Below are 23,274 nucleotides of genomic sequence, written 5' to 3' on the forward strand. Positions count from 1 at the left end.
AACTTTTCAACGTCAAGAGGTAAGGTCATATAACATGTCAGATCTCATTGGCCAAATAGTTAATATATATCGTTGATAATAGGGAAGTGAAGAGATTTTTTATTTTTCTGTTTAATGCACATCATTGTATAAACACACTGTGTAAATCAGCTGAAAAACAAATAGTCATTTTTTTCTCTAATGTTTACAGAGACATAAAGAAAAAATATTAGAGAATGGTTGAATCAACAGAGAGAGAGAGAGAGAGAGAGAGAGAGAGAGAGAGAGAGAGAGAGAGAGAGAGAAATACATAGCTAAGTGAGAGAGGGTTAACTTGTTCAGTTAATTACAAGTATTCATGGATTATTTAGAAGAATTAAAATGGAATATTTTACAAACATAACACAATCCTATAACTAAAGAATACTTTAGAACGAATTTACATTTTTTTCCATTAAAAATAATGGGGACAAAATTATGATTCGATAATATTCGTACTAATCTTCATATTTATATAAAATAACGTCTCTATCAGTGAAGTTAAAAAGGAAATAAAAAGAAAACTGGGAAGTTTAATCAAATAAAAAGACGTATCAGTCAGTATTGGTATAACATAGCATGGACAGCAAATGCATATAATATGATATCACTGGTGCGAAAGAATAGTCTTTTAAAAGGAGATCACATTAGAGATGGGAATAACATTTGAGATCAAGTTAGGATCATGGATGACGTTTGAGAGCATGTTGAAGAAGACGATCACGTGAGCGTTAACAAGAGAAAATGGATGTCGTTGTGCAACAAAAAAAGCGAGTTAAAGTTCTTTTCTATTCTTTGTCTACTTTGCGACTGAGGCTACAATGTGTTGGTTCCCAAACAACGTTACATAGGAAAAAGAAAGAAAAGATAAAAAGGAGAAACAAAAAGTTTCATTATGGAAAACTAGAGTGAAGGATTCCTTTCCAAATTTATTTAAAACGATGGCGGAACGGTTGAACTTTTTATTTTCTTTCTCTTTTCACCCTAACACTTGAAATGGTTTCTTTCAGCAATATTTTACTTGCCAAATCTTCTGCGATCAGTTCCACTACTTGAGATTCCGTTTTTGCTTGTAAAAGAAGCTGCTAAAACAACCAGTTGAACAGTTCAACACAATCTCAACATTATTTTCAAGTCCCTATTTATTTGTCTCATCATTGGTTGATGAAAAATGAGCTCTCTGCTTATTTTTTATCCGACATTTAATGTTAAAAATGATAAATGGTATTTAACCAAAATAGTCAACTGCAGTTACCTCCCCTGGATCTTCAACATTAAAACGTATAAAACTATTGTAGAGTCGAATATAAAAAGAAGCAAACGCTCACATATGTGTGCTTTGTGTGGCTATACAACTTACCTTCGGGTGAGATCTGAGAGAGAGAGAGGGGGGGAGATTAAAGATGGCGGACGTGGCTTTATAAGGTGTATAAGTCTCATGGAATCACACGAAATCACACTGTCCACTGCACACATATGCAAATGAAATGCAGTCATTTTTTTTTTTTAATAAAACGCCTGTTGCCAGAGGTGAGAAGAACTATTCTAGACAAACACTTTTCTTCATGTGCAATAAAAAGAAAAAAATGTCACATTAAATAGAAAAGTTTTCTTTGAAATAACTAATAAAATTGTTTCAAGTTGCGGTAAGTTATTTCATGTGACAATTTGCATGAAATAAAAACCAGTCACAATTCCTAACTTGTACCGTTTCGGTACTTTTGTGGCATCAGAAAGTATAAATTTATTTGGGTAATATGGTGGGAAATTTTCAAAGATATAAGCTTTTTGCTCCACATTAAAATAACCTGTTGAATTATTCAGCACATTTCCAAGATTATTTTTAAGTCGCTATTCATTTGTTTTATTATTGTTGGGTGAGAAAAGAGCTGTCAGCTCATTGCCTGCGGCTAAAGAAGCACACTTCTCTCCTTAAAGCCATAAATATATATATATATATATATATATATTTTACACAGTGATCACCACTTATCAAGGCCCGGAAGCCACTCAGGGATAAGGGTTATTGCAAGTACATTACGTTAGTGTGGAGATTTGATGAAGTGTTTACTTAAGGGGGTGGTTCATTAGGAATTTGTTAACATTGGACTTGAAGACATCCAAGTTGTAGTCTGGTAGGAAGCAGGCAGGCGGAACAGAGTTCCACAGGCGTGCAGTTCTAAGAAAGAAGCTTTGTTCATGGAATCCGCGTTTTGATTTAGGCACATATATAGAGTGGGGGAAATTTTTCGCAGTGGATTCAGCTAGACGGGTGTTTTTTGTGAAAGATTGGTGAGGGGGGACCAGAGATTGGAGTTCAGACGAGCACCTACCATGGAAATAACGATAAAACAAGGATAGGTTCGCAACGTCTCTTCTGTGGGAGAGAGGTTGCAGGGTAGAGAAAAGGGCATCCCCCACTAAGCCATGAAGTCTATTTTGTACTCTGTCAAGGCAGGATAGGCTGTTTTTAGCAGCTCCTGCCCAGATATGGCAGCAGTATTCCATCCTTGGATGTACTTGGCTTTTATATAGATAGAGAATTGCATCAGTAGTGAGATATCTTCTGGAGCGGTAGAAGGATCCCACCATCTTTCCAGCGACCTTGGCAACAGACTTGATGTACGTGTTCCATTTCAGATCAGGAGTAAAGATCAAACCCAGAAGCTTGTCAAAACACGGGGCCTCACCCAGACGAGAGCCATCCATCACAATTGATGCCAGATGGGGATCAGAGCGTTGATGATGTAAGGATAGGAGTTTGGTTTTGGATGCATTAAAGGTAACCAGCCACATCTTTCCCCACTGAACCACGCGCTCGAGATCAGAGGAGAGAGAATCAGAGAGAACTTTGTCATTTACAGCCTTTGATATGTTGCCGTAGATGGTCGTGTCATCAGCATAGATGTCAATGAATGATTTAAGTATGTGTTTAGGGAGGTCATTGATGTAGATCAGGAAGAGAGTTGGGCCCAGGATTGACCCCTGAGGGACTCCAGCATTTATATTGCAGGCCTCTGATTTTTGTCCATCTACCACTACTCTTATGAGCCTATCGGAGAGAAATGATTTAATGATTGAGAAAACATTTCCAGTTATACTGTAGCTGGAAATCTTGTGAAGTAGACCCTTATGCCATACCTTGTCAAAGGCCTTTGATATGTCAAGAGCAATTGCCCTAGAAAGGAAGCCTTTGTCAAGAGATTCACTAATCCTGTGGGATATAACCATCAGCACATCTGCTGTAGATCTTGCAGAGCGGAAGCCATATTGTGTGTCACTAAGAAGGTTATTCCTGCTGAGGTGGTTGACTATTTCTCTATTTAATATGGATTCCAGCAACTTACTCATAACACAGAGAAGACTTATTGGTCTGTACTGAGAGGGAGATGACTTATCACCTGAATTCTTAAATACAGGGCAAACTGATGACGTCTTCCCGGGAGTCGGAAAGCACTTCTCCTTAAGGCAGCGCTTAAATAGTTTCGTAAGTATGGGAGCAAGTTCTGGTTGAAGCTTTTTTAACACTATAATTGGGATGCCATCAGGGCCAGTTGCTTTACTGGAATCTAGGTTCTTGATTAGCTTGGCGACCTCATGCACGGATATTTGTATGTTACCTTGCTTGTTCTGTGTTATAGGAGGAAATATGGGGAGTTGATGGCCTTCGTCGCATAAGGTAGAATTAGCTGCAAAGTTCTTGGCAAAGAGTTTGGCCCTGTCTGAAGGTGACGAGATGACCTCTGGTCCATTGATAATTGTTGGGGTAGAACGCATACTTCTGTTCAGGATCCTGTTTGTTATTTGCCAAAACTGGTGGGAACCAAGCCACTGATCAGCTACCTTGGATTTAACAGACTGGGTATATAGCTCTCTTGCATTTTTTATTACTCTTTTACAGTGGTTGCTGGCAGTCCTGAAAGCAGCTTTAGTCTCAGTGCATCTATTACGTTGGTAGCTATGGAAAAAGTGATTTCTGTGCGCGATAGCAGCAGCACATTCTGGGGAGAACCATGGCTGGCTGTTAGGTTTTTGTTGGAATTTTTTAGATGGTATGAATTGGTCTATGCCTACAATTAACCATTCGGTCAGATCTGATACTATAGAGGACACTTCCTTTTTAAACATGGAGTGCAGAGGTAAATCAGATATGAATGTATGGAAGCTTTCCCAGTCAGCCATAGAGTATCGGTATACAGTACGGTGGAGGGGTACGTCTGGGGCAGTGGCGTAGCTAGACCTTTTGCCGCCCGGGGCGGTAGTAAAATCCCCCCCCCCGGCATTTGGGTGCCCGGAAAATTCGTCCATTTTTGCTAGGTAGGAAAACTGGTCCATTATTATTAAGTTAACATTTATTCTGTAGTTGCTTAATTTTCATACCTTGCGAAAATTAGTTCTACGGTATCTAATTTTCCTAAATTCAGTTAAATTAAAATTAAAATATGAACACTGATTTTTAATATTTTTTTATTCATTTGAGATTTTATCTGTTTTCCTTTTGTTTTAAGTAGATGGTGAGGATTGCCTGGGGTGATTTTGTCCGATCCCCCAGCAAGCAATTGTAGAGTTTACAAGGAGTTATAAAAAGTATGCAACAAAAACAAACGTTTGATACTTTCAAAGTCTTAGCCTCATCAATTGGACAGTAATAAAATTAATGAATTCAAACTGTCGCATCTAATGCTATTTCCTCTTTGATGTCGGTGTATATACACCCAAATATCCAACTTCTTTTCGCACCTATTCGATAAAAATTTATATGAAAGTTCCCCTTTAAGTATGAAATCTTTCTGAGGTCATTTTGTTTTTTTGGTGCTTGGCCGAAGCCTAGGCATGGCCCTATCCTGTTAGGTCAGCCGGTCACTGAAATAATTAATGCTTGCATTTTTTAAACTTAGTGATTGAAATGAATTAAAGCAATTTATTCTCAATTAATGGAAATTTTGAAAACTCCAAACTGTTAAACTATTTATCAAGTAATAATTTACAATTGCGTTTGGAGTTTTCAAAATTTCCATTAATTGAGAATAAATTGCTTTAATTCATTTCAAGATCGGTTTTTAATGTAGAGAAAGTTCAACCTAGATTAAAACAAAAAAAATGCCTCAATCTTGAAGGATATATTATATATATATTTGTTTATATACATATGTATATGTATGTATCTACATGTATGTATGTATATATGTATGTATATATTTATATTATATATGTATATATATACATATATGTATATATACATATATGTATATATACATATATGTATATATGTGTATATATATATATACATATATGTATGTATATATGTGTATTTATATATGTGTATGTGTGTGTATATATGTATATATGCACGTATGTATGTATATATGTATATGTATGTGTAAATATATGTGTATATGCACATATATATGTATATATGCACATATAAAAAAATATTTTGAGGGCTTTTGGAATTTTGTAGGTTAACAAATTATCAAATACGGGGAGGGGGGGGGGCAAATCTTACGATCGCCGCGGGCTGCAAAGACTGTTGCTGTTTAATTTTTCAACATTTTTCAGAACATGTAAAGCAACTGCTTTCTTTGAAAGGTTACATAGAGAATTTATGCAATTTAAAAAAATTGTTTTACAAATAAAATAAATTTACATCGTATTTTGAGGTTATTCTCATTTTAGTTTTAGTGATAATTTAAAAATAATAAATATTTATAATTAGTACCAATAATGAAAAATTAAATTAAAAATTTTAAAGAATCGGTTTTGGAATCGTAAAATTGGGACACATTTTTCCGATTCCGATACCTCCAATACTTCAGATTTTTACAAACTTTCGGTATAAAATTTCAGATTTTTTGTTAGCTTTTATATATTTTTTCTATTTTCTATTTTTATCCTTTCAAAATGCCGCCCCTGACATGTGCTGCTCGTAAATAAGAGACACATTTTTCTGATTCTGATACCTCAAAAAATTCCGATTTTTTACTTTTTCAGTATTAAATGTCAGATTTTTGTTAGATTTTGTTTATTTTTATTTATTTTTTTCTACTTTCTATTTTTACTCTCTCAAAATGCCGCCCCCTGACATATGCCGCTCGCAAAATAGGGACATCTTTTTGCGATTCCAATAGCTACAAAAGTTCCCATTTTTAACAACCTTTTCAATATAAAATTTCAGATTTTTTGTTAGCATTTTTTTCGATTTTCGCCTTTTACCATCTCAAAATGCCGCCCCCATGCCGCCCCCTCCCCTGACACTCAGAAAATAGGGACACATTTTTTCTGATTCCGATACCCCCCCCCAAAAAAAAATTCCGATTTTTTACAACCTTTTTGGTATAAAATTTCATATTTTTTGTTAACTTTTGTTTATTTTTATTTATTTTTTCTACTTTCTATTTTTACCCTCTCAAAATGCTGCCCCCTCAGGTGTGCCGCCCGGGGCGCCCCCCTCCCCTAGCTACGCCAGTGGTCTGGGGGCTTCTTACATTTTGTTTTTATGTTAACTGATACGACGGAGTGGTCGGAGGATCCTAGAGGAGAATGAATAGAACATGAACATAGCTCAGGGGAAGTTGAGAGAAAAAGGTCTAGGAGGCTTGCATATTGACCGAGTGTATCGGGCACACGGGTGGGTTCGCGAACAATCTGAGTGAGGTCATAAGCAACGGCAAAATCATGACAAAACCTCCCCTCATCATCTGTCTTATTTGAATGGGTCAGCCATTCCACGTTATGGACGTTGAAGTCACCACAGATGTGGATGTTAGCCGAGGGATGTGAAGACAGTATGTGGTCTATTTTCTCAGATATGCTCTTAAAGATAGTAACTCCGCTGTTGTGGGGCCTATAGAGGGCAAATATAAATGCAGTGGTGTTAGCAAGTGCAACCCTGAAGCACATATAGGGTAAATTAGGATCTTCTCTAGAGATATCCCTGCCACACGGGAAGCCATCCTTAATGTAGGCACATATTCCATGCCCATGGCGATCTTGGGGGTCAGATTTAGCTGTTAAATTAAAGTATCCGTTAATTATGAACTCATCTAGGGAAGTGGTCGGCCCTATTCCAGTTTCACTTAGAAATAATATGTCCGGTTTCGTCTCCTGTAATTGGGTTTCAACCTCTGGAAGGTTCAAACGTAGACCCCTGATGTTGGAAAAGGAGACCTGATAGTAGGGGTCTACGTTGGAAGATGGGGTTCTAGGTTTAATCGAGTTTTTATTCTGGAGATATTTCATGTTGAGGTTTTGGGATTTGTGGAATAGGTCGGCATACTTGGTTAGAGCAGTACAGAGAGGGAAAGTAAGAGAGAAAAAGACAGGAAATTTTTTTTTTTTGTATCACACGAAAAGGTAAAGCCGTAACAATTACCCACTAGTATGGCATCGAGAGGCCCCACCAGAGACTACTGCATGGTACAGATCCACTCACCAAATGGTAATACAGCAGTCCCAGTACTTTGCGCCTGCTGATAGGACAGCCTCCTTAGTGGTTAATCCAAGGTTCGGGTCCCTGACTATCAGGCGGATAACGTCAGGCCAGACAAAACATTTACCTCCAGCACCCTTACTAGTGACATGGCCACAAGGACAGACAGAGACAGAAAAATTTCCATCTCAGACTACTGGTCACCAAGTCCTACCGACCTTTAAGCACTTTTTCTTCACCCTTTGTCAGAAAAATCACTCATTGAATGAGGACTGAATGACAAAATAGGAGAAGCGAGAGTTACTGGAGCTGCCGATAACACATCCACTGTATTATCTACTCTCCATTTATTAATATTTATTATTTATATTTTATTTTATATATATATATTTTATTACTATATATTATTTATATATATATATATATATATATATATATATATATATATACTCGGTTTTTTTTATTCAAAAGTAATGGACTAATGAATTCAACGAGGTTGTTAGATAGTGCTCAATAAAAAGAGCTGATAATATTTGTTTATTGTTATATAAACATGGTTACATCCTGCTGCTACAAATAGCCACTTGTTTCAATCAAACAACAGATATCATCAGGCAGCGACTTGACTATTCAAAAGTTCAATGAATAACCTTATATTATTAGATTATTCATTGAACTTTTGAATAGTCAAGTCGCTGCCTGATGATATCTGTTGTTTGATTGAAACAAGTGGCTATTTGTAGCAGCAGGATGTAACCATGTTTATATAACAATAAACAAGTAATATATATATATATATAAATATATATATATATATATATATATATATATTTAATTACTATAAATTATTTATATTTTGGATTATTATGCACATTTTTAATTTTATTTGAGTCAACATGTCAACAGCATAATTCCAGATTCTTCTTATGGGAACATCGTCTCCAATTATCTTTTCGTCTCGATAATAGTTGACCTCTTCATATCTTTTTACCTGTTTTTTTTTATCCTTAAATTTTAATTTATCTTTTTATTTAATAATTTTTCCCCTCATTTTATGAACTCTTTGCACAAAAAGTTTTTTCTTTTTTTGCGCTTATGACTAGCTTTCATATAATGCTCTTCCAATTAATGCTCTTCCAATTAATGCCAACAAATTCATAACTTTGCTGTATTATTCATTCCAATTAATGCCAACAAATTCATAACTTTGCTGTATTATTCATTCCAATTAATGCCAACAAATTCATAACTTTGCTGTATTATTCATTCCAATTAATGCCAACAAATTCATAACTTTGCTGTATTATTCATTCGCTAATATCTTTTCTCTGATGAGAAAAACACATTTCTTTGACATTCTGCGGATTAAAGAAATTTCAATATATCCTATTTGAGTATCCTGTTGAACAATAAATTCATGCAAAATATTTTTTTACATTCTTAAAGTTGTGTTCTATTTATTGATATACTAGCAGGCCACCCAGCATTACCTGGACGTAAAATACACTTAAATATGATAGTTTGATGAATGCGTATTCATAATGCCTCATTTAACATTCATTTGGCAAATTGAATTTTTTTAATTTTCACATATTTGCACCGATTTTTCCCAGCTAAAACCTAAATATAAAGTTTCGCATGGGTTCGGATACCCTATATATGAAGTTTCATGTCTGTAGACCAAAAACTGACAGAGGAGTTTGGTAGGCAAACATTTTTAAACAAATATATATGCATACATAAATATATATAGAAAGAGGTTTGTGTTTACTATAACTTTTTTATGGAAATATTATGCAAGTATAAATCATGTAGAATATCTGCATGAATATAATTACACGTAATAATTAACTAAAGAAGATCATCCCATAAGAAAACCGAAAAACCTAATACGGAATTAATTAAAATGAATGTTTAAAAAAATATGCAAATTAGCTAGATCTTTTGCTAGTGAATGCAATTCAATGACCTATATATAAGAAAGTTGTATTTTCTTTTTAAATAAATAGAAAAAAGGCTCGCCTTTTTCTTTCTTGGCTTTCAGGCAAAGATCGAGGTGTAGTATGTGTTCTGCAGATGCTGCAATCAAAATGATATGTGGGGGCATTATTATTTTGATTGCAGCATCTACTCTAACCCTAACCCCACATATCAGACTATTGCTCTTGAGCAATCAGTTTTGGTCAGTGATGGGGAAACCCTTCATACCAATTGTCACTGCCAGTCCCCACCCCTCCACCTAGGGGGAGCTGGTCCCCCTTTTCCCCTCTCTCTCCACGTTAAAAAACGGCTTTATGCCTAATTTTCTCTCATGGGGGAAGCAAATAAATAACTAAATCAATAGAAAAAAGGGTTTTCAATGTGATTATCAACACAAAGAAATTTATAAGAGTATAAATATACAAATAAATACACATTGGTCTTTATTTCAGAGTGTAAGATATATTTTTGGTTATTAAAGTATACAAGAAAAAACAAACGTTGATTGACTCAGCTTTAGTATAATAATAGATAATTACAAGGTAACAAGTGCCTTACTAAATTAATGAAATAAAATATATACAAAGCAAAAAAAAAACGTTTTAAAAAATGTTTAAAAAGATGTGTCCTCTATAGTATCAGACCTGATGGAATGGTAAATTGTAGGTATAGACCGTTTCATATCCTCAAAAAAATTCCAGCAAAAACCTAACAGCCAGCCGTGGTTCTCTCCGGAATGTGCTGCCGCCATTGCGCACAGAAATCACTTTTTCTCTTGCTTCCAACCCAATAGATGTACTGTGACTAAAGCCATTTTCAGGACTTCCAGCAAACATCATAAAAGAGAAATAAAGAATGTGAGAGAGTTGTATGACCAGTCCATCAAGTCCAAAGTGGCTGAGCAGCGTCTTGATTACCACCAGTTTTGGCAAATAGCAAACAAGATCCTGAACAGAAGTGTGTGCTCTATCCCAACCATCATCAATGGACCTGAGGTAATCTTGTCAGCATCAGACAGAGTCAAACTCTTTGCTAAGAATTTTGCAGCTAATTCTACCCTATGTGACCAAGGCCACCAAACCCCATATTTCTTCCTGTATCAGAAAACACTCTATGCAACATACAAATATCTGTGCATGATATTGCCAAGCTAATCAAAAACTCATCCTTAGATCATTCACAGACATTTATGCTGATGACACTACCATCTATGACAACACATCAAAGGCTATAAATGACCAAGTTCTCTCTGATTCTCTCTCCTCTGGTCTTGAGCATGTGGTATAATGGGGAAAAAGTGGCTTGTTACTTTTAATGCATCAAAAACCAAGCTTCTATCTTTACATCATCAACGTTCTGATCCCCATCTGGCATCAATTGAAATGAATGGCTCTTGTCTTGGGAGGCCTCATGTTTTGACAAGCTTCTGGGCTTGACCTTTACTCTTGATCTAAAATGGAACACATACATCAAATCTGTTGGCAAAGTCGCTGGAAAATTGTGGGATCCTTTTATCAATCCAGTAGATATCTACTTGCTGATGCAATTCTCTACCTATATAAGAGCCAGGTACGTTCAAGGATGGAGTATTGTTGCCACATCTGGGGAGGAGCTGCTAGAAGCAGATTATCCTGCCTTGACAGAGTTCAAAACAGACTTTGTAACCTAGTAGGGGATGCACTTTTCTCTTTCTTGCAACATCTTTCTTACAGAAGAGACGTAAGCTTTTCTCTGTTTTATCGTTATTTTCATGGCAAATGCTCGTCTGAGCTCCAATCTATGGTCCCCCCCCTCGCCAAACATTCATGAGAAACACTTGTCTAGCTGAAAACACTATCAATAATTTCCCCAACTCTTTATCTGTGCTTAAACCTAAATGTCGATTTCATGAACCAAGCTTCTTTCTTAGAACTACATGCCTGTGAAACTCGCTCCTGTTTGCCTGCTTTTCAGTTGACTTCAATATGTCGTCTTCAAGTCCAACGTAAACAAGTTCTTGATAAGCCAACCCATTAAATAATCCAAGTTACCAAATTTCCACTACTAACGATTACTACAATATTGTTCCATTGACTAATGTACACTCTTTAACCCTTATCCTCGAGTGGCCCCTGGGCCTTGATAATTGGTGACTTGTTAGGTGTGTCAGAAATTTCGTGAAAAATAGTGAATAATTCCACCCCATCTTTTCAAGCTTATAACTCCTCGAAAAATGTAATTCAAGCCCTAATCTGTTTTTTTTTCTCAATTAAAGGAGCAAGGACCAAGGTTTCATTAAAAAAGAACAACAACAAAAAAAAAAACCCCAAACAAACAACGTGGTTTTAAAAAAAAAGGTTTTAAACTTCGAACTTTACAGGTAAATTTCTAAAAAAACACAATTTTTTTTTTTTTTGTTAATTTGAATATATTATTTATTGACCTTTTTTCTTCAATTTGTGATACATAACACTTTGGTGAGTAAATTAATTATTTAATTTTTAATAGACACTTGAAAATGGGGGGGGGGCGTGAATTAAAAAAAAAACGTTTGTCTAAAATATTATATTCGGTTTATTGGAAAGAGCATAAAATTTCACATTGACCCTGAAAATATCGTAAAAATAGAATCAATAGAAAAATTTTGATAGATTTTTAAAGTTTAAAAATTGAAAAATATTGAGTTCGTAAAATTCATTACTGATTTAAAAAAAAAATATTTCTATTACTTTTAAAACAACTTTAATAGTTTATTTTGGAAGCATAATCCATAAAGAAAATAAACAACCCACTTTTAAAGGAGAAATTACGAGTTTTTTTATATTTTATTCGCAGTTTCGTGTTAGGGGTGTCAAAAATTCCTACAAAAATTCTGATACACCTAGTGACTTGTTTGTAACACAAAAAAAAAGTATATAATTTTTTTCTATTTTAATCCTTTTCACTCCAAACAATTATTGCCACTTGGATGTAAGAGACTTTTGTTTTAGAGATGTCTATTCGTATTGCATTAAACTTCTGCAGATCAGTACAGTATAGATGGCAGAAAACCGGGGCGAAATTTTAAACTAATTGTTCGAGGAAAGAAACCTCTATAATATATAGCTTTCCGGCATCTAGAGACCTTAACAATGAATATGTTGTATTTTGATGCTTGTTAGGTAAGTCGGAAATATGTATGTCGAAGCGGCACATGTGCTATGAGTTCATCAGAGCCGATTTCATTAAAATATTTCAAAGATGGGCACAACGTAACGATGCAACATTGCATCTATGAGACAGAGGTTCGATCTTAACTTTATAAGTAAATAAATTAGTCCAAGGGAGATAACTTTGAATATTATAAAAAATTGTCTCCATCGGTTTTACTAAAAATGCATGACTAAAAATGAAGCATAATCAATATGCGACTAATTGCCGCTGCAACTTCAACACAGGCGATCGAATGGGTCCGTCAGCATAAAAGACCGTATTACATTTTTTTTTAAGAAAAAATAAAACGAGTTTACTCAGAAGTTTCAAGAGGTTATTTTTGGCAAATATCTAGAAATATATTGGCGCTTATGTCAACCTAAACTCAAATCTAAGGGAGATAACCAGCATAGCAAAAAGAAACATATTTTTCAATGTGGGATGGTAACATACACAAAACAAAAGTCAACAACATGTTACAATGAAATAATGTTAATTAATCAACAACAAACATTAAATAAAATTGTTAATTAACGAAAAATTTAAAAAAATCGGCACTTGTACAGTTTAGTCAACACATTAAAAAAATGAAAATATCGAAAAAAGGTTATATTGTACGTATCCGTTTTGGACTGAAGATCTCCGAAAAAAAATTTCATTTAATTTGATCGAGTAGTTTTTTATTTTTTACAGCGGAAGAACACGTTCTTAACGCGTTGAAGTCATATGTGTGGTTTTCGAGAATTAAAGGCAGGCATCCTGAAAGAAACTAAGCCCTCCACAGTACTAGCAGCAGATTTATCCTTGGTCATGATGGTGCAGAAAAATGGGTAACAAAATACTATCAAATATTCTCAGTCTAAAGTTGTGTGTTTTGTGAGGGAAAAAAGAATATGTAAAACTTCTTTTTTTTTTAAAGCAAAATATGAAACTTTTTTTTTTTAATTTATTTTTAAAAAATTTTTTGCGATTGCTTGATAATGTTGTTATTAGTAGTTGTGTTTTTTCTGTGCGCACGTGGACTAAAAAAATCAACAACAGACGAAGACAGGTTAAAGGTTACAACATGTGGTTAGGCATGGGTGTTGAATCTTGGTGTATTTATCTCACAGAGGAATACAAAGTATTTTGGTGTAAAAATGCTTCCCTTTTGTTTGGCTTGATACTCGGTATAACGAATGAAAAGTTTTGTTAGTCGAGGTCGAGGGTCACCAGTTGTTGCGAGGCTATAGAAAGCATGTTCACGACTTAGCAATAAAGAAAACCATTATACCAGTATATATATAAAATTATATTATTTATTTAAAACATACATTAGTGCAATAATTGGGTAGTCACGTAAGGATGTGTGATTATGGATTGTACATGTTAACCTCTGTGGAAGTGTGCACAAATAGAGGTTATAGTTCATATTTTACACAAGCGATATATAGCTTAATTATAAGTCTTGGATTGTTCATATTGTATTAGCTCTATGTGTAAGCATCTTACAGGTAACAATGTTTATATGAAAATATGCAAACTTACCTCATGTTTCTGTTGTCGCTCTCCGAGTGCATGCTTATGAAGCGCGTGGTTTATACGTGTCAAACGAAAAAGAGAAAGAAAAAGAGGGGACGGAAGCCTAATGTCAAAGGTCACCGGAAGCCATGTAATGCCGGCACGTGCTCTGCTCTATGCGTGTGTGCTACTGCACACAGCTTGTTCTGTGTCTATGTGTTCGATGTAGACAAAGCAAGTTTGGCAGGTCTAAACGGCTCACTATAAGGCCATGTTTTACCAGAAAAGGAGAGATAATCATTGATTATTTTAACAGTTTTCATATGCGTAAGGGTTGTGTGCCCTTGTTCACCGATTCAATAGCTACTACTTTACCTTCACTGAAACTGAGTAAAATTTGATTTTCTTGAAAGAAAAAACAAAAAAAGAAAAATACTTGATGAAATTATGTGACGGCATGTGTCATAAAAATACGATAAAGCAGAGATAGACTCGCAACGTCTCTTCTGTGGGAAAGAGGTTGCAAGGAAGAGAAAAGGCATCCCCCACTAGGCTACAAAGTCTATTTTGAACTCTGTCAATGCAGAATAAGCTGTATTTCTAAAATTATTTTGGGTGTCATAAATGATAAATTTTCTTTAGATAAATCTATATATTACTTGGCATAATTGTTTATGGGGGTCATAAACTTCAAAATTAAAGCGATGTTAATTTCTTAAATATATATTTGGAATTAATCAAGTATATATGTTATTTGGTACCATACTGTTTGACGTCATATATGGTACAATATACTCGGGTATATATATGCATGAATTGATATATAAATGGAAAAATGCTTGTAAATTTGCACGAGGGATGCGCTGGGAATTTCTTACAGTATATGTTACTTGGGAATTACTGTAGCGTTGTAAATGGTCATTTTTACTTGCATAAAACAGCATGAATTCGTCAAGTATAAATGTGAAGCAAAATGTAGTAGGCAAAAAAAATCAGGAACACAGATAGGAAATAGTCAGTATCGCCCACCTCTAGAAGAGAGGGATTTCTTGGCTGCAATAACCATGGAGAAAAAAGGAGCAGGAAAAAAAACAAATAAAAAAACAACAAAAAAAAACTCGCTTCTCGCAGACACGTACAGAAAGAAGGAGACAAAAACAAGAAATAAAAAAAAAAAGCAGAAAAAAAACTCACTTCTTGCAGACACGTGGTTCGTTACAAAGAACAATCCAATCGACAGAACCACCTACACACAATCTGCAGGACACTCCTCCACTGCTTTCCAGCGTTATACCTTTATAGCGGCCGGGAATTATATATTTGCATAATCGCGGGAGAGCAGATGTGATTCTATGAGAATTGCATGGGGTCAACGCTAATAAAAATCCATGGACGCCATCTTGGAACTATCTCTTCCGCTCAGCCTGAAACACAACAGACGTATCCGAGGTAAGCTCTCTATTTCCCCTCATTTCAGTTTTTGCTAATTCTGCTACACTCCCCCCTGACCTCATGATCACAAACAGGACAGGGGGCAGTCGTCTTTGTCGGGTACTTCTTCGAAGAACCGGAGGCAGCACTTTCTCCTTGCCATTTTTCTCATTACCACCGTTATTACCACCAGTCTGTTCCATAGGCAGTGTTTCACAATCAGGGCAGGGGGGCGGTATCCGTCTTTGTCAGGTACTCCTTCGTAAAGGCAAGATGGTGGTCCCTCTTCTGCTTCTTCAATATGTGCATTATATGGCTCAAAATCCTCTCCGTCATCCTGCATCATTTCAGAAGACATCGTACAGTCTGAGTCTTCCTCTTCCTCCGATATAACAACATAATGGCGAGGGCATGGATCTTTCACGTGGTGAGGCATACCATCCACCAAAATCGATTGAGGGCTGATTATCTTGGTCACCTCACCCTTGCTGAACCTCGTGATACATCGATTTTGCGGTCTTTTGACCCACATGTGATCTCCAACCTGGTAAGAGCTGTTCTTGGGACCTGGGGACACAGTTGTGAGATTGGTCTCCTTTACTCGAACTTTGTATCGATAAATCCTGTTGGCAGGCGCAGTGAAGGGAGATGTGTGGTCTCTTGGTATGATGTTATACCAGTAGACAGCCTCCTGTATGGGACAGCGCATTCTAGCCGCTATTCGTTTCACTTTACGGTGACATCGCTCTGCTATACCAATCTCGGCTAGAGCGTACGCACAACAGAATCACAAGTGAACTCCCCATTTATGTGCAAATGCTTGACACGCGTTGCTGCAGAAAGCCGTGTCATTGTCTAAAAGGATTTTATGCGGCAAGCCACACTCGAGGAACACTACCTCCAACTGATGAATCACGCTTGCCGAGTCCTGCCTCGCCAATTTCCTCCAAATGGAGAAACGCGATGGGCCACAGTCTGTTAGAGTTAAAAAGTGGAAGGTGCCATAATGCGTGATATCCATTCCAATTCTCGGCCAATTCTTGTTGACTTCCAGTTTTCCTTTTTCCCACCTGACTGGCGCTGGGATAATGATTGACATTCCTCACATTTCCGTATGACCGCTTTAATGGTTGCTTTTGTCATGGTTGGGCAACTTCTCCTGACAAAGTAGGTAGTGCGTCGCACCCCTGGATGCCCACTATCTTTGTGAATAGCCATGATTTGACTCTAATCCAGCTCGTCTGTGTGAAATGCAACTATCACCGGGTCAAGCTCGTTTTTCTTTTTCATTGCCTCAAACCACCGCTGTGGTACTCGTGTCAATCGGTCAGTGATGTTTCATGCTGATGGAACCAGCGTTACGTCCACTGTCAGCCCATACTCTTTCATAGACTCCTAGAGAGTGCTTAGTCGCCTCCTAATAAGCATCTCGTTTGCTGCTGGAATTGCGATACAAACTGTCTATATTTGACGATACAAACTTTCTATATTTGACGATACAAACTGTCTATATTTGACGATGCAAACTGTCTATATTTGACGATACAAACTGTCTATATTTGACGATACAAACTGTCTATATTTGACGATACAAACTGTCTATATTTGACGATACAAACTGTCTATATTTGACGATACAAACTGTCTATATTTGACGATGCAAACTGTCTATATTTGACGATACAAACTGTCTATATTTTACGATACAAACTGTCTATATTTGACGATACAAACTGTCTATATTTTACGATGCAAACTGTCTATATTTACGATACAAACTGTCTATATTTGACGATACAAACTGTCTATATTTGACGATACAAACTGTCTATATTTGACGATGCAAACTGTCTATATTTGACGATACAAACTGTCTATATTTGACGATACAAACTGTCTATTTTTGACGATACAAACTGTCTAATTTTTACGATACAAACTGTCTATATTTTACGATACAAACTGTCTATATTTGACGATACAAATCGTCTATATTTGACGATGCAAACTGTCTATATTTGACGATACAAACTGTCTATATGTGACGATACAAACTGTCTATATTTGACGATACAAACTGTCTATATTTGACGATACAAACTGTCTATATTTGACGATACAAACTGTCTATATGTGACGATACAAACTGTCTATATTTTACGATGCAAACTGTCTATATTTGACGATACAAACTGTCTATATTTTACGATACAAACTGTCTATATTTGACGATACAAACTGTCTATATTTGACGATACAAACTGTCTATATTTGACGATACAAACTGTCTATATGTGACGATACAAACTGTCTATATTTTACGATGCAAACTGTCTATATTTGACGATACAAACTGTCTATATTTGACGATACAAACTGTCTATATTTGACGATACAAACTGTCTATATGTGACGATACAAACTGTCTATATTTGACGATACAAACTGTCTATATTTTACGATGCAAACTGTCTATATTTGACGATACAAACTGTCTATATTTTACGATGCAAACTGTCTATATGTGACGATACAAACTGTCTATATTTTACGATGCAAACTGTCTATATTTGACGATGCAAACTGTCTATATTTGACGATACAAACTGTCTATATGTGACGATACAAACTGTCTATATTTTACGATGCAAACTGTCTATATTTGACGATACAAACTGTCTATATTTGACGATACAAACTGTCTATATTTGACGATACAAACTGTCTATATGTGACGATACAAACTGTCTATATTTTACGATGCAAACTGTCTATATTTGACGATACAAACTGTCTATATTTGACGATACAAACTGTCTATATTTGACGATACAAACTGTCTATATTTGACGATACAAACTGTCTATATTTGACGATACAAACTGTCTATATTTGACGATACAAACTGTCTATATTTGACGATACAAACTGTCTATATTTTACGATGCAAACTGTCTATATTTGACGATACAAACTGTCTATATGTGACGATACAAACTGTCTATATTTGACGATACAAACTGTCTATATTTGACGATACAAACTGTCTATATTTGACGATACAAACTGTCTATATTTGACGATACAAACTGTCTATATTTTACGATGCAAACTGTCTATATTTGACGATACAAACTGTCTATATTTTACGATACAAACTGTCTATATTTGACGATACAAACTGTCTATATTTGACGATACAAACTGTCTATATTTGACGATACAAACTGTCTATATGTGACGATACAAACTGTCTATATTTTACGATGCAAACTGTCTATATTTGACGATACAAACTGTCTATATTTGACGATACAAACTGTCTATATTTGACGATACAAACTGTCTATATTTGACGATACAAACTGTCTATATTTGACGATACAAACTGTCTATATGTGACGATACAAACTGTCTATATTTGACGATACAAACTGTCTATATTTTACGATGCAAACTGTCTATATTTGACGATACAAACTGTCTATATTTTACGATGCAAACTGTCTATATGTGACGATACAAACTGTCTATATTTTACGATGCAAACTGTCTATATTTGACGATGCAAACTGTCTATATTTGACGATACAAACTGTCTATATGTGACGATACAAACTGTCTATATTTTACGATGCAAACTGTCTATATTTGACGATACAAACTGTCTATATTTGACGATACAAACTGTCTATATTTGACGATACAAACTGTCTATATGTGACGATACAAACTGTCTATATTTTACGATGCAAACTGTCTATATTTGACGATACAAACTGTCTATATTTGACGATACAAACTGTCTATATTTGACGATACAAACTGTCTATATTTGACGATACAAACTGTCTATATTTGACGATACAAACTGTCTATATTTGACGATACAAACTGTCTATATTTGACGATACAAACTGTCTATATGTGACGATACAAACTGTCTATATTTGACGATGCAAACTGTCTATATTTGACGATACAAACTGTCTATATTTTACGATACAAACTGTCTATATTTGACGATACAAACTGTCTATATTTTACGATGCAAACTGTCTATATTTACGATACAAACTGTCTATATTTGACGATACAAACTGTCTATATTTGACGATACAAACTGTCTATATTTGACGATGCAAACTGTCTATATTTGACGATACAAACTGTCTATATTTGACGATACAAACTGTCTATTTTTGACGATACAAACTGTCTAATTTTTACGATACAAACTGTCTATATTTTACGATACAAACTGTCTATATTTGACGATACAAATCGTCTATATTTTAGGATGCAAACTGTCTATATTTTACGATACAAACTGTCTATATTTGACGATACAAACTGTCTATATTTGACGATACAAACTGTCTATATTTGACGATACAAACTGTCTATATTTGACGATGCAAACTGTCTATATTTGACGATACAAACTGTCTATATTTGACGATACAAACTGTCTATATTTTACGATACAAACTGTCTATATTTGACGATACAAACTGTCTATATTTGACGATGCAAACTGTCTATATTATACGATACAAACTGTCTATATTTGACGATACAAACTGTCTATATGTGACGATACAAACTGTCTATATTTGACGATACAAACTGTCTATATTTTAGGATGCAAACTGTCTATATTTTACGATACAAACTGTCTATATTTGACGATACAAACTGTCTATATTTGACGATACAAACTGTCTATATTTGACGATACAAACTGTCTATATTTGACGATACAAACTGTCTATATTTGACGATACAAACTGTCTATATTTGACGATACAAACTGTCTATATTTGACGATACAAACTGTCTATATGTGACGATACAAACTGTCTATATTTGACGATACAAACTGTCTATATTTGACGATACAAACTGTCTATATTTGACGATACCAATCGTCTATATTTGACGATGCAAACTGTCTATATTTGACGATACAAACTGTCTATATGTGACGATACAAACTGTCTATATTTGACGATACAAACTGTCTATATTTGACGATACAAACTGTCTATATTTGACGATACAAACTGTCTATATGTGACGATACAAACTGTCTATATTTGACGATACAAACTGTCTATATTTGACGATACAAACTGTCTATATTTGACGATACAAACTGTCTATATTTGACGATACAAATCGTCTATATTTGACGATGCAAACTGTCTATATTTGACGATACAAACTGTCTATATTTTAGGATGCAAACTGTCTATATTTTACGATACAAACTGTCTATATTTGACGATGCAAACTGTCTATATTTGACGATACAAACTTTCTATATTTGACGATACAAACTGTCTATATTTGACGATACAAACTGTCTATATTTGACGATACAAACTGTCTATATTTGACGATACAAACTGTCTATATTTGACGATGCAAACTGTCTATATTTGACGATACAAACTGTCTATATTTGACGATACAAACTGTCTATATTTGACGATACAAACTGTCTATATTTGACGATACAAACTGTCTATATTTGACGATACAAACTGTCTATATGTGACGATACAAACTGTCTATATTTGACGATACAAACTGTCTATATTTGACGATACAAACTGTCTATATTTGACGATACAAACTGTCTATATTTGACGATACAAACTGTCTATATAACGTATCCAATCCGAGCACCAGGTTTTTTTTTATTATAGAACAACGGCCCAACATCGTCCAGACACGAGAATGTCGTACTTCCCCTCCTAGCCACCCCGGTAACTTTAACAATTCCAAGTTCTCACAATAATACATACATAAGAAGAGACGCGCGTGTTGTTCTACGTTTAAAATGTAAAGACAGTTTACGTCGTTCCCAAGTAGTTACATTTATTGTGCGTATGAAATTAGTTCAGTGATATTACAACAACAACAACAACAACAACAACAACAACTTTAGTTCCTATTTACAATGCCTCCCCACAGGACAGAGTTAGACACCAGGGTCGTTTTTTAATGTGGAGAAAAGGAACAAAAATAAAAATTGTCTCAGTCGTGAAGGATTTCTCCTCCACTGACAGAGAACAAGAAATTAAAGTGCAGCATCTGAAGAACAGATACTACGCTCTGTTACATTAATTGTTGTATGGTATAATTTCTTTATAAAATGTACGGTTAAGCGTGTTTCAGATTTTTTTGTCAGTTAAAAAAAGTGTTGTACCTTTTTTTTTCGAAAAAGAAAATATTCTATGGTGAAATGAAGTTTTTAGAGTTCGAAAAGTGTCTTTTAGTTCTTCTTTATTTTCCTTTTTATGAAACATGCTCGTTCCAACGTTCGCATGAACAAAACAAAAAACGAATATCGCAAGGAAAATAACAGAGACAAATAGTTTTGGAGTTAGTTTTATTAATTCTCACCGGACTACAACTTGGATGTGTTCAAGTCCAATGTTAACAAATTCCTAATGAACCGCCCCCTTAAGTAAACACTTCATCAAATCTCCACACGAACGTAATGTACTTGCAATAACCCTAATCCCTGAGTGGCTTCCGGGCCTTGATAAGTAGTGATCATTGTGTAAAAAAAAAACAAAAAAAAAAAAAAAAACCGTCCTCGTTGCCAGTTTTTACAGGTTTTAAAATGTGTGTTGTCTGTGAAATAACCAGGTAAAAATGATACGAAAACGACGAGGAACGTTTAACCCATTTATTCAACAATTTACGATTGAGATTGGTTTAACCATTGAATGTGCAATAATATAAATCTTTTGTTGAATGTGCAATAATATAAATCTTTTGTTGAATGTGCAATAATATAAATCTTTTGTTGGGATCTGTGTATGTTTCGTCCTCAATAGTAGTGCAGAGTATGCTGTTAAGACCGCTAAATATATATTAGCTGACAACATGGACAGTAATGGGCGCCTGTGCTACGATCAGGCTGTCCGGGTATTACCCCCCCCCCCCCCGTCTAATACCTTAACATGTAATCGGCCGTAATATTATATAGTCGCGCCATTAAAGACCACCTTCCTATCATGGGATAAATACAAAACACGGAAATAAAGGAAAGAAATAGTCGAACTAATAGAGTTGGCAATGGTCAAGAGACACATGCAAAACGAATAGTTCTACAACCAATAATTGTCGTCCATTCCGGGAACTCCAAGTTAGAGACTTTTTCCGCATCCAGAACTAGGATGGTAACAACCCGCATATGGACAAGATCAAAGTGTAGTATCTGTTCTTCAGATGCTGCACTTCAATTTCTTGTTCTCTGTCAGTGAAGGAGAAATCGTTCACGACTGAAACAATTTTTATTTTTGTTCCTTTTCTCCACATTAAAAAACGACCCTGGTGTCTAACTCTGTCCCGTGGGGAGGCATTGTAAATAGGAACAACCCGCATCGATGGATGAAGACAAGAATCGTGGAGACACATAGGAACCATAAGTACAAAGTGCGAGTAGATGGGAGTAATCAAATAACACTGCGTAATTTAAATAACACTAAAGAAAATACTATTTCAAATTTATGCATGTCACACCCATGAAAATGCTATTTCAAATTTATGCATGTCACACCCATGAAAATGCTATTTCAAATTTATGCATGTCACACCCATAAAATGTTATTTCAAATTTATGCATGTCACACCCATAAAATGTTATTTCAAATTTATGCATGTCACACCCATGAAAATACTATTTCAAATTTATGCATGTTACACCCATGAAAATGCTATTTCAA

At 35.2% G+C, this 23,274-nt stretch overlaps 1 protein-coding gene across 3 annotated transcripts in view; it reads left to right on the top strand.

The window, feature by feature from the left end:
- The window catches only part of LOC145283482 (short-chain dehydrogenase/reductase 3-like), a 77,126-nt gene that overhangs the window by 12,833 nt on the left and 41,019 nt on the right, over nucleotides 1-23,274 (top strand). Inside the window, exon 1 of one of the 3 annotated variants that reach the window (XM_080132302.1) lies at nucleotides 13,207-13,428. The exons of the other annotated variants lie outside the window; for them this stretch is intronic. The gene's annotated coding sequence lies outside the window, so the exon portion shown is untranslated. Of the gene's footprint in view, nucleotides 1-13,206; nucleotides 13,429-23,274 lie in introns of those variants that run through there. 3 annotated transcript variants of the gene reach the window in all.

This window comes from Euprymna scolopes, chromosome 8 (assembly GCF_053919585.1).
Source record: "Euprymna scolopes isolate OS-2025 chromosome 8, ASM5391958v1, whole genome shotgun sequence".
Taxonomy (NCBI): domain Eukaryota; kingdom Metazoa; phylum Mollusca; class Cephalopoda; order Sepiida; family Sepiolidae; genus Euprymna; species Euprymna scolopes.